Source organism: Eurosta solidaginis, chromosome X, assembly GCF_040869045.1.
Source record: "Eurosta solidaginis isolate ZX-2024a chromosome X, ASM4086904v1, whole genome shotgun sequence".
In the NCBI taxonomy this organism is placed as follows: Eukaryota; Metazoa; Arthropoda; class Insecta; order Diptera; family Tephritidae; genus Eurosta; species Eurosta solidaginis.
Window position 1 is genome coordinate 19,457,960 of NC_090324.1, and position 14,184 is coordinate 19,472,143.

General features: G+C 35.5%; 1 protein-coding gene across 6 annotated transcripts in view; it reads left to right on the forward strand.

Annotated features, from left to right (window-relative positions):
- The first annotated feature begins 225 nt into the window (after positions 1-225).
- LOC137234666 (serine-rich adhesin for platelets-like) overlaps positions 226-14,184 on the forward strand; it is a 401,835-nt gene continuing 387,876 nt past the window's right edge. For all 6 annotated transcript variants that reach the window (XR_010947862.1, XM_067758139.1, XM_067758140.1 and 3 more), the window contains exon 1: positions 226-685. The gene's annotated coding sequence lies outside the window, so the exon portion shown is untranslated. The remainder of the gene's footprint in view (positions 686-14,184) is intronic.

A 14,184-nucleotide genomic window follows, 5' to 3' on the forward strand; every position in this document is an offset into this window, starting at 1 on the left:
TTGGCTAATATATCGATTTCATTGATAAAAGAGTCTATTCTACTTTGAACGGACGACTTTGTTGCGCCATAGATGAAAAGTGATATGATAAGCATGTAAACTTGAAATGTTCGCACCCTACTGGGTATTTACAACACATGTGCATACTTGCATAATCTATGTACCTATATATGTGTGGGTCCGTTCTAACATGTTCTATGAACCCCCTTAACAACCTCACAGACATTGAATTGCAAAACTTCTTTCTAGTTTTTCTCAAACACAAAAAATAAAACTTCGTGGAAGCTCTATATGTAATAACAAAAAATATTTCTAATGTAAATACAGTTTCGGTTAAAAAATTATATTTGTACGAAAAATTATATCAAAATATGACTTAAAATTAAAGGTTGGCGCCGTAATTATCCACTAATGAATGCAAAAAAAATGCTTGTAATTGGAGTGCTTTAAGAAAATAAACCAAAACATATGAAAGATTATTCTGCTTGATTTGGTTCTGATTAAAAAACTAGCATTTTAGTGTTTGAAACGTGTAGGTCCTCAATGTGAATGAAAAATATGAAGCGTTGATGAAGATAGAATCATTAAAAATACAACACTTACTTGACCTAGGAAAAGGTGACAGCTTTTATAGAAGAAAAAACTTTTTATATTTTGCAGAATATATGAATAGTTGACGAAAAAGGTAGGTATATAGGAACATTTTCTGAAAAATACTTTTCGAGTGCAATATCAGTCTATTTCGGCTTACTTTTCATAAACCATTGAAAAACGCTCCGGTTGAAAGTTTTATTCAAAAATGCCCAATCTGAGCATAAATTAACTACATTTTGACTGTAGATAAGTTACAGGGTATTCTTCAGACGAATTCTGAAAAAGGGCAAACCTTAAGGAATGGCGTTTTTGCAAAAATATTCTGAGTTAGGGCGTTTTCGAACTGGCAGCCGAGAATGGGTGGTATTTCACTCAGTCGTCGATATGTAAATATTTTAGTTTTTAAGTTCCGAGAACTCATTCATGGGTCAAGAAAACAAAACAAGATCTTGTGATTTCATTAGGAATTTTCACGATGCACACTAGTCCGAACAACTTTCTATTACCGACCGTACTGACATTAAAATTAAAAAAAAAAAAAACCCTCTAAAACAATGAACTAAATAGTATATAAATCTATTTGAAGTGATATCGGGATCGGTCATGTAGGTGAAATATATCGCATTACAAACGTTTTTTGTTTCCATTAGTAGGTACATACCTAGATGCATCGTTAAGAAACATATTTTTTAAACAAGAAAGGAAGTTTAAGTTCGGGCGAAACTGAACGTTATATACCCTACTGGGTGCTCTCCGAAAAAAGTTGTTATCCGTTAGGAAACAGTTTCTCTTAGCAGATTTGCCGCTCCTAAAAATTGTTTAAAATTTTAGTTTGTTAAAAAACTGAAAATTCCCACCAGGTTAAGTATAATTTCCTTGTAGTTATTCCTGTTCAACACGGATTTACCAGACTCTGGGATGTTGTTTCAGAGTCTCACAGTGTTGATGAAGAACAGTCTGGATGATATCAAGTAGTTGTATTTCAGTATAACCAGATTATTAACCCTAACGGATTTTGTTGGAGTTAACTTTTCATACAAATAGTTTGGGGACTTCTATTCTAGTAATTTGAATACAGTTTCTAGCAGCAAAGTAGTCATGAATACTACAACCCAGAATATCGTTCCTCCACAGGTATATGTGATCGAATTTCTTTAGACCATAAATATAACGGGTAACATTATTAAATAGGACATTAATTTTGTGAGCGGAAATTGAATCAAGCTTGCTCTAGACAAGTTCAGCATACGTTATGTGGGGAATGATAAGCTGTTTAGCTAATTTTCGCCTAGTTTCCAAAGGTGTGAACGACGCAGACATTCTCAATCTACGTAAGATACAATACACCTTACTGACAGTACCATTAATGTGATCACAGCAGGTCAGCCTAGAGTTGATGACAAAGCCTAAGTTTTTAGTTTTGTTTGTAAACTGTATAGCACTATTACCAACAAACAGCTCTGGAATATCCTCAACATGCACTACTCTATTACATATTGGCAACACATATGACTTAAACGTATTAAGGCATAAAATGTTATCAACTGCCCATTGGGCAATCACAGATCACTATTTATTTTAAATCATAAATCCTCAAACAAGACCAATCCGTCTAGACAAGTACACTTGGATATCATCAGCATATGCGTGTACATTAACATATTTACAAACTGAGAACACATCATTCAAAAATGAACTAAAAAAAAGAGGTCCTAGGACAGACCCTTGCGTAACGCCGGCTGACATACCCTTAAAACTAGAATACGACTCCATTGACTTCACCTTTTGTACCCTGCACTTAAGATAACTCATCTTAAGTTTCAAGGAATTGTTCGAAAATCCAAAATAATGCTTAACCTTAGTGTGTAAAATATTATGATCAACCATGTCAAATGCTTTAGAAAAGTCCAGGAGGCATAGAAGTGTTAAGGATCCATCATCAAAATGTATCCTTATATCATCAGTTACTTTCAACATGGCAGTAGGACAACTATGCTTTTGCTTAAAGCCAGATTGTAGAGGGGATAATAAATTGCAGCGCTGAACATGTGATGAGATTTGCGCTGCCATTAACGACTCGCATACCTTCGCCAATGCTGGTAATATACTTATGGGCCTATAGTCACTAGGAGTTGTAGGCGTACTTTTCTTAGCTACTGGTAGTATGGCGGCGTTTTTCCACTCCTCTGGAAAGCAAGATGTTTTAAAGCAATGGTTTATTATGTGGGTGCCCAGAATAAATGGCAGCACAAGCTTAACGAATTTTAGGGAAATGCCATCGTCTAAAACAGCGTCAGATTTGATATTCAATATTGCTTGTATGACATCACCCTCACTGACACATTCAAACTTAAATTCATGTTCAAAAGCTACAAGAGTCCTCAAGGTATGGGGAGAAGGTTTATTGCTTTTTCCTACTGTAAAGAAATCGTTCATTATATTGGGGTCTATGTCACATTCCAGCTTCAAACCACCATGAACTTTTAAGTTTTTTAAGTTCCGCCATATATTCTTAGAAGGGAGCGATGGATTCAATTTACCATTACAATATCTTCTTTTTTCTTGTCTTATGACAAGCGTAGTATAATTTCGAGCAGCTTTATATTCAGACCAAGCGAAATCTGGCATAGTTCTCCTCCATTTCCTATATAAATTATTCCGAATTTTTAAGGATGTATTGACTTTGTTATTGAACCAGGGGTAAGATCGGTTTACTCTAGCCATACGTAGAGGAACATGCTTCTCAAATAAATCAGTCAAATTTTTATTAAATGCTTTAAATGCAGTCCACAATTGCCACACTTTGATACAACGCATTTACATTTATCGACTTGAAGCCACGATACATAAAAATACTTTGAAACGGACGACGATTGAACACAATATCTAAAGAACAAAAAATTAGGTCATGGTCGGAAATGAAAAATTTGTATCAGAGATTTAGATATATTCTGGGGTGAAAAAATTTTGTAACATACTTAATTATACTTAATTATACTTTTTTCACGAATAATAATGACGGTTATCCTGCAGGTGGTGTGGAAGTATTCGTGCGTAATTCATTTGAATATAAGGTTTTTAGGTTCAACTTTTTGAGTGCGTATATTATAAAAATTTCCTTTAATGATGTTGTTGTTGTTGTAGCGATAAGGGCACTTCCCGAAGGCCTTGGGGAGTGTTATCGATGTTGATGGTCCTTTGCCGGATGCAGATCGGGTACGTTCAGGTACCAAGCCCGACCATCTCGGGAACGATTTGTTAAGACCACTTGAGACCTTCTAGGCCATCTCGCCCTCCTACCCCCTAGAGCCATGAGAGTTCGGGGTCGCCAGAGCCTCGGTTTTAATGAAACAAGATTCGCCACGGACATGTGAGGTTGACAATGGGCTTTGGAGAAGCTATATATTGCGCCATTCCAGCAAAATTTTCGCAACACTATCTCGGAAATTATTCAATTCACTACCTCCTGATATTCGCGAACTAAGAAATTTTCATAAGTTTATTCCCCCGGGCCCGGGGTTTCTCAGGGGTCCCGCGATATAGAGGTACTAAGAAATTTTTTTTTAATTCTGGAGAGTCTTTAGCTGTTCCATGTGCGAATTTTAAGCCGAATTTCAAAAGCACCGAATATTGATAATGATTTTTTAACTGGGCCTGAGGAGACTATAAAAACGTCAAACAAAAATGTGTTTCTCAGGGGGCCCGCGATGTAGAGGTACAATTTTTTTTTTTAATTCAGGAGTGTCTTTAGTTGTTCCATGTGCAAATTTTAAGCCGAATTTCAAAAGCAACGAATATTGATAATGATTTTTTGCCTGGGCCTTAGGAGACAATAAAAACATCAAACAAAAATGTGTTTCTCAGGTGGCCCGCGATTAGAGGTACAATTTTTTTTTTAATTCAGGAGAGTCTTTAGTTCCATGTGCAAATTTTAAGCCGAATTTCAAAAGCAACGAATATTTATAATGATTTTTTGCCTGAGCCTGAGGAGACATCAAAAACATCAATCAAAAATGTATGTTTACATGAATCCGAAATCGTAAATTTTTCGTGGTGACACTTGTAGTATTAGAAACCGTATTCACAAATGCAATGAATTGGTTGAAACCAGTATTATATTTTTATAGCAAAAACTTTTATTAACAAACGCCTAAAAGTATGTTTTATATTTATTATGATTTTTACAGAATGAAAATTTTTGATATTTAAAAATCCAAAATAATGAAAATAAAATAATTGAACATAAATTATTGAATTCACAAAGTATATAAAATTAAGAGGTAAAATGTATAATATAATAGAAACCCTACAACACTGATGAAGGCTCATCTTCAAAAAGCCTTCCAACAATACCAACAACCCTGTATCGAAGTCCAGATTATTTAAACGACTTCGATATCGGTACCGTGAATAATTAGTTTTTGCGATCTGAAGAAGTCAACGAAATAATTCTTCGAGGTCATCAAAAGTGTTCTGTTAATTTTCCACTTGATTTTCATGACGAGGCATTTCCTACCTCGTTGTTAAACAGAATCTTGCCAAATGGAAAGAAAGTGACTGGTTAGTGTGGAGTGCCAGTAGCAATGCTTTTTATTGCTACCATGTCGTCTATTAAGCACCAATACTTTAAATCGACCTAAAATTTGTTCTGCCGATATTCGAAATTCCAGGTATGGAAGAAGCTATACGATAAACTGCCATCACACGAAAATACCTAAGATCACATTAAATGTTATATTTAGTGGCGATCTTTACAAAATCTTATTCAAAAGGAGGCTACAATTGATGCACTTATCAGTGACCAGCTAATCACTGAAACTCAAAAGTGGAAAGAAATTTTATATAGAATTTTGGACACTATTTTATTTTTGGGTGAAAGAGGCCTAGCTTTCAAAGGCGAAAGTATATATCTTGGTGAACGAAACGATGGACATTTTTTGGGCATCTAAGATCTCATAAGCCAATATGATCCAATACTTAGAGATCACTTGGAGAAAGTTAGGATTTCACAACAGCAGCACAAACGTTTACAAGTTCACTATCTTTCCCCAGACATTCAGAACGAGTTTATAGAAAGTTGTGCAAAGCACGCGAGGGAAACTATATTAGATCAAGGCAAGAAAGCCAAGTATTTTGCTATTATCGTTAACCTCTATCTCGCATATTGGAAGAAAATAGAGCAGTATTGCTGTTAGAGGAAAGGTTGATGGCAAGGAGCGTGTACTGACTGTAGATACGGGCGCATCTCATTCCTTAATCCGATCTGATTTGGTCAGCAGGAGAGTAAAGCCATTACCTGGAGCAAGGTTGCGTACGGTCAGTGGCGAGTATAACCAAGTCCAAGGAGAAGTGGTATGTGAGGTCTTAATTGGAAAGTCACGATTCCACACAAATTCCACCAGGATGTACCACTTAACTTCAGTTTGGAGAAAGGGTTCAGTAGTGAGCGAGTGCTGGTGGAGGAGATTCAACAGAGTACACAAAAGTCAAAGAAAGTAAATCGGGCAAAGGTTGATGGAAGGAATGGGCCAAACAAATCAAAGGTACCCTCGAGAAAAACACTGGCATTGACAAACCCTAATGGATGCACATAAACAAAGAATTTTCCAGAAAGAATGCAAGGGTGGTTTCAAGCCAGGGCGCACTACTGTTGTGGAACGTCGGACCGATATTGATTATGCGAAGCCATCCGTCGATCGCAAGCTCTACGAAGTAGTTCATTGGTCAAACAACAGAATGTGGGGGAACGGTCCAGAACAATGAGTAGTAGGATGAAACACAGATACGGTAAGAACAATAATTCGGAAGGTTTCTTGGAGGGAGATTTGGTACTGCTGTACAACCCTCACCGGCGGAAAGGTGTTCCAACCAAATTTTGGAACAGTTGGGAAGGCCCGTACAGAGTTGTGAAGAGGATCTGTGATACCATCTAACGCGTACAAACCATTGGAAAACCATTAAATAGAAAGGTAATTCATTTGGAGAGGCTAGCAGCGGTTGGATCGAGGGATTTGTCGGATCGGGACGATCAGATTTAGGTGGCGGGCAGTGTGACGAATATTAACATCACTAAACCGATACTAAGCAACCACTCGTATCATCATGAACACACATACATACAAGGCAACGGAGAGATATTCACCATCAGCCGAAGTAGTACTCACATATACACACGCATATGGCTACAAACTACAAATATACATGTATATGGCTGGTAACTAAGCATGAAGTTCACGAAATTACTAGACGTTAGGAGAAATAGGTGAACGAGGAAACCGAGAGTATAAAAGCAGCGCAAGCTGAGGCATGACTAAGCAGTTTGATATAAACACGCAATTAGTTTTGAGTTATTTATTCAACAGTTTAGCGATTCGAACGTTAGCAGAAGGTTTCAAATAAGCGGAATTTCACTAAATTCGTTAAAATATATATATAAAGGTAAATAGGGCAGCGCAAAATTGGACCCTGGAAAAATTATGTAGTTGGGGAATATTACCGAACTATGTGGGTACATACATATATTACATATATACGTATTTATTTTTATTTAAGTAGTAGTAGTAGTAAGCAACGAACTTTATGGGTATATAGAAACAGGCAGTGGAAATTTCCCTTGGTGCGGTAATGAACATTTTTTATTACCTTTTTTTGAAAAAATGATAAGGGTTTTGTAATGGACTGTACCTTTTCGTACCAGTGGGTAAGCATATAAAAGATTCTTGCCGTTTAGGATCAATGATATTGGTTATGTAACCAAGAGTCCGGACCTTTAGATCGGAGAATATAAAATTGAGGAGATTTAGAATTCGGGTCCATATTTTAATCGGAGGGAATATATATGGGAGTACATATTAGGTAACAAAGTACTTACTCAGATATTTTTCTGTGTTTTATGTGTGTTAATTGGGGGTTGTTTGTGTTGTCCTTAAACCTTTGTTTTATTGTGCTCAAAGTTGATGTTATGTTGTTAATGTTGTTTTTAATTTATGTAAATTGCGGTTTTCAACTTTTAATTTTTTTTTTTTAAATAAATTTGTTTTTTTGATTTTTTCCTTTTCTTGTACAAAGGGTAAATTTTTTGTTTTTTCTGTTTTCCGAAACAAATTTTAATTCTCCTTTTTTCGCTGTGCACTTATATGTTTTTATTTTTTTTACAAAACTTAATTTGGATTAAATAAAAAATTGTTTGATGTTTTTTGTGAATAAAACTTGTTGCTATGTTTTGTTTTGTTAAAGAAATGTGTTTTTGTTTTTTATACCTTTCATGAAAATGAAATGGTATATTAATTTCGTCACGAAACCCAAACTTGTAAGTCCTTAAAGTAAAATAGATAGACCCACCATTAAGTATACCGAAATAATCAGGATGAAGAGCTGAGTTGATTTAGCCATGTCCGTCTGTCCGTCTGTCTGTTTGTATGCAAACTAGTCCCTCAATTTTTGAGATATCTTGATAAAATTTAGTGAGTGGGTGTATTTGGGTGTCCGATTAGACATTTGTCGGAACCGGCCGGATCGGTCCACTATAGCATATATCCTCCATACAACCGATTTTTCAGAAAAAGAGGATTTTTGTCATATCTTACTCAATTTAACAGAATGAAGCTTCAAACGTCACCATATAATTTCGTATATTGCACATATTGTAGCCTGAAAAAATTGATGAGATCGGTCGTATATATAGTATATATATCCCACAACCGATTGTTCAGATAAGAAACTTTTCGTAATTACTGCCCTATTTTAAGAGCTAGAGGCTTCAAATTTCAACGAATGCTTACGTATATAGCATATATTGTTGTCTGAAAAAATCATAAAGATCGGTGGTATATATAGTATATATATGGTGGTATATATAGTATATATATATAGTATATATATATAGTATATATATATATATATTTTCGCAATCTTAGCCCCATTTTAACAGCTAGAAGCTTCAAATTTCACCGAATGCTTACGTATATAGCATATATTGTTGTCTGAAAAAATAATAGAGATCGGTTATATATATAATATATATCTCATACAACAGATTGTTCAGATAAGAAACTTTTCGCAATTTCTACCCCATTTTAACAGCTATAAGCTTCAAATTTCACCGATTGCTTACGTATATAGTATATATTGTTGTGTCAAAAAATCATAGAGATCAGTGATATATATAATATATATATGATGGTATATATAGTATATATATATGTATATATTTTTTTTTGCAATTTCAGCCCCATTTTAACAGCTAGAAGCTTCAAATTTCACCAAATGCTTACGTGTATACCATATATTGATGTCTGAAGCAATGATTGAGATCGGTGGTATACATAGTATATATCTCATACAACCGATTGTTCAGATAAGAAGCTTTGGCCAATTTCTGCCCCATTTTAACAGCTAGAAGCTTCAAGTTTCACCAAATGCTTACGTATATAGCATATATTGTTGTCTGAAAAAATCATAGCGATCGGTGGTATATATAGTATATATCTCCCACAACCGATTGTTCAGATAAGAAACTTTTCGTAATTACTGCCCTATTTTAAGAGCTAGAGGCTTCAAATTTCAACGAATGCTTACGTATATAGCATATATTGTTGTCTGAAAAAATCATAAAGATCGGTGGTATATATAGTATATATAATGTGGTATATATAGTATATATATATATAGTATATATACATATTTTCGCAATTTTAGCCCCATTTTAACAGCTAGAAGCTTCAAATTTCACCGAATGCTTACGTATATAGCATATATTGTTGTCTGAAGAAATCATAGAGATCGGTTGTATATATAATATATATCTCATACAACCGATTATTCAGATAAGAAACTTTGCGCAATTTCTACCCCATTTTAACAGCTATAAGCTTCAAATTTCACCGATTGCTTACGTATATAGTATATATTGTTATGTCAAAAAACCATAGAGATCGGTGATATATATAATATATATATGATGGTATATAGTATACTAGCAGACTGGGCAGACGTTGTTCTGTCCTAAATTTGGCCTATCTGCATACATTTTAATAAGCTTTTTCCATCTAACTCTGCCCTACCCTTCTACACTTTTTCCTAGTCTTTTTATTTACTCCTCCCTCCTTCTTTTTCGATTCATCTCCATCTTCGTCTCATTCTATCTCTTTCTCAGTCTCCTCTCTTTTCTCTTCTCTCAAGTTTTTCTCCTTCTTCTTCATCTCCTATTGCCAGTCCCAGAGGGTGGTATGTATTTTGTTCCAGTCCCATTCCGAGTCTCTGTCTCAGTCACAGTCCTAGTCTTAATCCCAGTCCCAGTCCGTCTCTGGTATACTTCCCGGAAAAAAGCATCGTAAATACTAATATAGGCAAATCTATATACGAAATTTCAGGCAAATCGAACAGGACGTATGTAAATAGGTATGTGGCTATTATTAATTCTTGTCTTTATTTCGGCTTCGCATGCATATTTATCAGTTTTGCGAGGTTGATGCGATTAAATCGAATATCACAATGAACTTTAGAGCTCTCAGCGACAGCTTTCATTTGATATCCATAATACACACACATTCTAGGGGTATCCGGGTCCATTTTTTGGCCTATATCTCGAGACCTTAGTTACTCAGCGGTGTAAAACTTACTCTGTACTAAAGCATACATCAACAGCTTCAATTTGATACCCATAATGTAAAAACACATTCTAGGTGTATCCGGGTCCACGTTTTGGGCTATATCTCGAGACCCTAGCCTCTCAGTTGTATGAAAAATATCCTGTGCTATAGCACTCATCAGCAGATTTCATTTGATATACATATTGTATAAACACATTCTAGGGGTACCCGGGTCCACGTTTTGGGCTATATCTAGAAACCCTAGCCCCCAGTTGTATGAAAATTATCCTGCACTATAGCACTCATCAACAGTTTCCATTTGATATCCATATTGTATTCACACATTCTAGGGGTACCCGGGTCCACGTTTTGGTCTATATCTCGAGGCCCTAGCCTCTCAGTTGTATGAAAATTATCCTGTACTATAGCATTCATCAAAAGCTTAAATTTGATATCCATATTGTATAAACACATTCTAGGCGCACCCGGGTCCACGTTTTGGTCTATATCTCGAGGCCCTAGCCTCTCAGTTGTATGAAAATTATCCTGTACTATAGCATTCATCAAAAGCTTAAATTTGATATCCATATTGTATAAACACATTCTAGGGGTACCCGAGTCCACGTTTTGCCCTATATCTCGAAACCCTAGTCACCCAGGGGTATGCAAATTGTCCTGTGCTATAGCACTCACCAACAGCTTTTAGTTGATATCCATATTGTATAAACACATTCTATGGGTACCCGGGTCCACGTTTTGATCTTAAGACGCTAGGCACGTAGCGAAAAAAGAAGGTAGACCTTGGCCGATTCTCAGACCTTCCCAATAAGCTTAAAAAATATCATGAGAATCGGTTCAGCCGTTTCGGAGGAGTTAAGCCTCTAAAACCGTGACAGAAGAATTTTATATATTAGATATATATAGTATATATATTTTTTTTTGCGATTTCGGCCCCATTTTAACAGCCAGAAGCTTCAAATTTCACCAAATGCTTACGTGTATAGCATATATTGATGTCTGAAAAAATCATTGAGATCGGTGGAATATATAGTATATATCTCATACAACCGATTGTTCAGATAAGAAACTTTGCGCACTTTCTGTCCCGTTTTAACAGATAGAAGCTTCAAATTTCACCAAATGCTTACGTATATAGCATTTATTGTTGTCTGAAAAAATCATAGAGATCGGTGGTATATATATTATATACTTCATATAAACTGCCATTTTTGCCCCTTTTTTACGGCTAGAAGCTTCAAAATTCATAAAATTTCATCAAATAGTTACGTTTACGTCATATATTTTTGAAATACGAGATTCGTAGTCATAGTTTTTACATGCAGACCACAAAAAACGTGAAGCTTTGCATCCTCAACCAAAGTACCTACCTATTTTTTATTTTATATTTATCTTAAAAATCGTTTAGATATTTTCAAATTTCACCAAATGCTTACGTGTATAGCTTATATTGTTGTCTGAAAAAATCATAGAGACCGGTGGTATATATAATATATGTATATCTCATACAACCGATTGTTCAGATAAGAAACTTTGCGCAATTTCTTCCCCATTTTAACAGCTAGAAGCTACAAGTTTCACCAAATGCTTACGGGTTCAGCATATATTGTTGTCTGAAAAAATCATTGAGATCGGTGGTATATATAGTATATATCTCTTACAACCGATTGTTCAGATAATAAACTTTACGCAATTTCTGCCCCATTTTAACAGCTAGAAGCTTCAAATTTTACTAAATGCTTACGTATATAGTATATATTGTTGTGTCAAAAAATCGTAGAGATCAGTGATATATATAATATATATATGATGGTATATATAGTATATATATATATTTTTGCGATTTCGGCCCCGATTTAACAGCTAGAAGCTTCAACTTTCACCAAATGCTTACGTGTATAGCATATATTGGTGTCTGAAAAAATCATTGAGATCGGTGGTATACATAGTATATATCTTATACAACCGTTTGTTCAGATAAGAAACTTTGAGTTATTTCTGCCCCGTTTTAACAGCTAGAAGCTTCAAATTTCACCAAATGCTTTCGTATATAGCATTTATTGTTGTCTAAAAATCATAGAGATCTGTGGTATATATATTATATACTTCATATAAACTGTCATTTTTGCCCCTTTTTTACGGCTAGAAACTTCAAAATTCATCAAATTTCATCAAATGCTTACGTTTACGTCACATATTTTTGAAATACGTGATTCGTAGTCATAGTTTTTACATGCTGACCACAAAAAACGTGAAGCTTTGCATCCTCACACAAAGTACTTACCTATTTTTATACCTTTCATGAAAATGAAATGGTATATTAATTTCTTCACGAAACCCAAAATTGTAAGTCCTTAAAGGAAAATAGAGGTCCATAAATTTATGGACCTCTACGCGTTGGCGATGGCGAGTACCGAAGAAGATTTAATGATGAGCTGTACGAGCTATACGCAGACATCAACATAGTCCTGCGAATTAAAACGCAGCGGCTGCGCTGGCTAGGCCATGTTATGCGAATGAAAGATGATGCTCCGGCCAAGAAAGTGTTTCTATCGGAACCCGCCTATGGAAGCAGAGGTAGAGGGCGGCCCCCACTCCGTTGGAAGGATCAGGTGGAAAACGATTTAAACTCCCTTGGTGTGACCAATTGGCGCCGGTTGGCGGAGCGAAGGAGCGACTGGCGCGCCTTGTTGGACGGTCATAACCGTTTAGACGGTTAAGCGCCAATTAAGTAAGTAAGTAAGTAAAGGAAAATAGATAGACCCACAATTAAGTATACCGAAATACTCAGGATGAAGAGCTGAGTTGATTTAGCCATGTCCTTCTGTCCGTCTGTCTGTTTGTATGCAAACTAGTCCCTCAATTTTTGAGATATCTTGATAAAATTTGGTGAGCGGGTGTATTTAGATTTAGATTAGACATTTGTCGGAACCGGCCCGATCGGACCACTATAGCATATATCCTCCATACAACCGATTTTTCAGAAAAAGAGGATTTTTGTCATATCTTACTCAATTTAACAGATTGAAGCTTCAAACTTCACCATATAATTTCGTATATTGCACATATTGTAGCCTGAAAAAATTGATGAGATCGGTCGTATATATAGTATATATCTCCCACAACCGATTGTTCAGATAAGAAACTTTTCGTAATTACTGCCCTATTTTAAGAGCTAGAGGCTTCAAATTTCAACGAATGCTTACGTGTATAGCATATATTGTTGTCTGAAAAAATCATAAAGATCGGTGGTATATATAGTATATATATGGTGGTATATATAGTAAATATATATTAAATATATATTTTTTCTACCCCATTCTAACAGCTGTAAGCTTCAAATTTCACCGATTGCTTACGTATATAGTATATATTGTTGTGTCAAAAAATCATAGATATCGGTGATATATATAATATATATATATGATGGTATATATAGTATACTAGCAGACCCGGCAGATGTTGTTCTGCCCTAAATTTGGTCTATCTGCATACATTTTAATAAGGTTTTTCCATCTAACTCTGCCCTACCCTTCTACACTTTTTCCTAGTCTTTTTATTTACTCCGCCCTCCTTCTTTTTCGCTTCATCTCCATCTTCGTCTCATTCTATCTCTTTCTCAGTCTCCTCTCTTTTCTCTTCTCTCAAGTTTTTCTCCTTCTTCTTCATCTCTTATTGCCAGTCCCAGAGGGTGGTATGTATTTTGTTCCAGTCCCATTCAGAGTCTCAGTCCCAGTTCAACTCCGAGTCTCTGTCTCAGTCCCAGTCCTAGTCTTAATCTCAGTCCCAGTCCGTCTCTGGTATACTTCCCAGAAAAAAGCATCGTAAATACTAATATAGGCAAATCTATATACGAAATTTCAGGCAAATCGAACAGGACGTATGTAAATAGGTATGTGGCTCTTATTAATTCTTGTCTTTATTTCGGCTTCGTATGCATATTTATCAGTTTTGCCAGGTTGATACGATTAAATCGAATTTC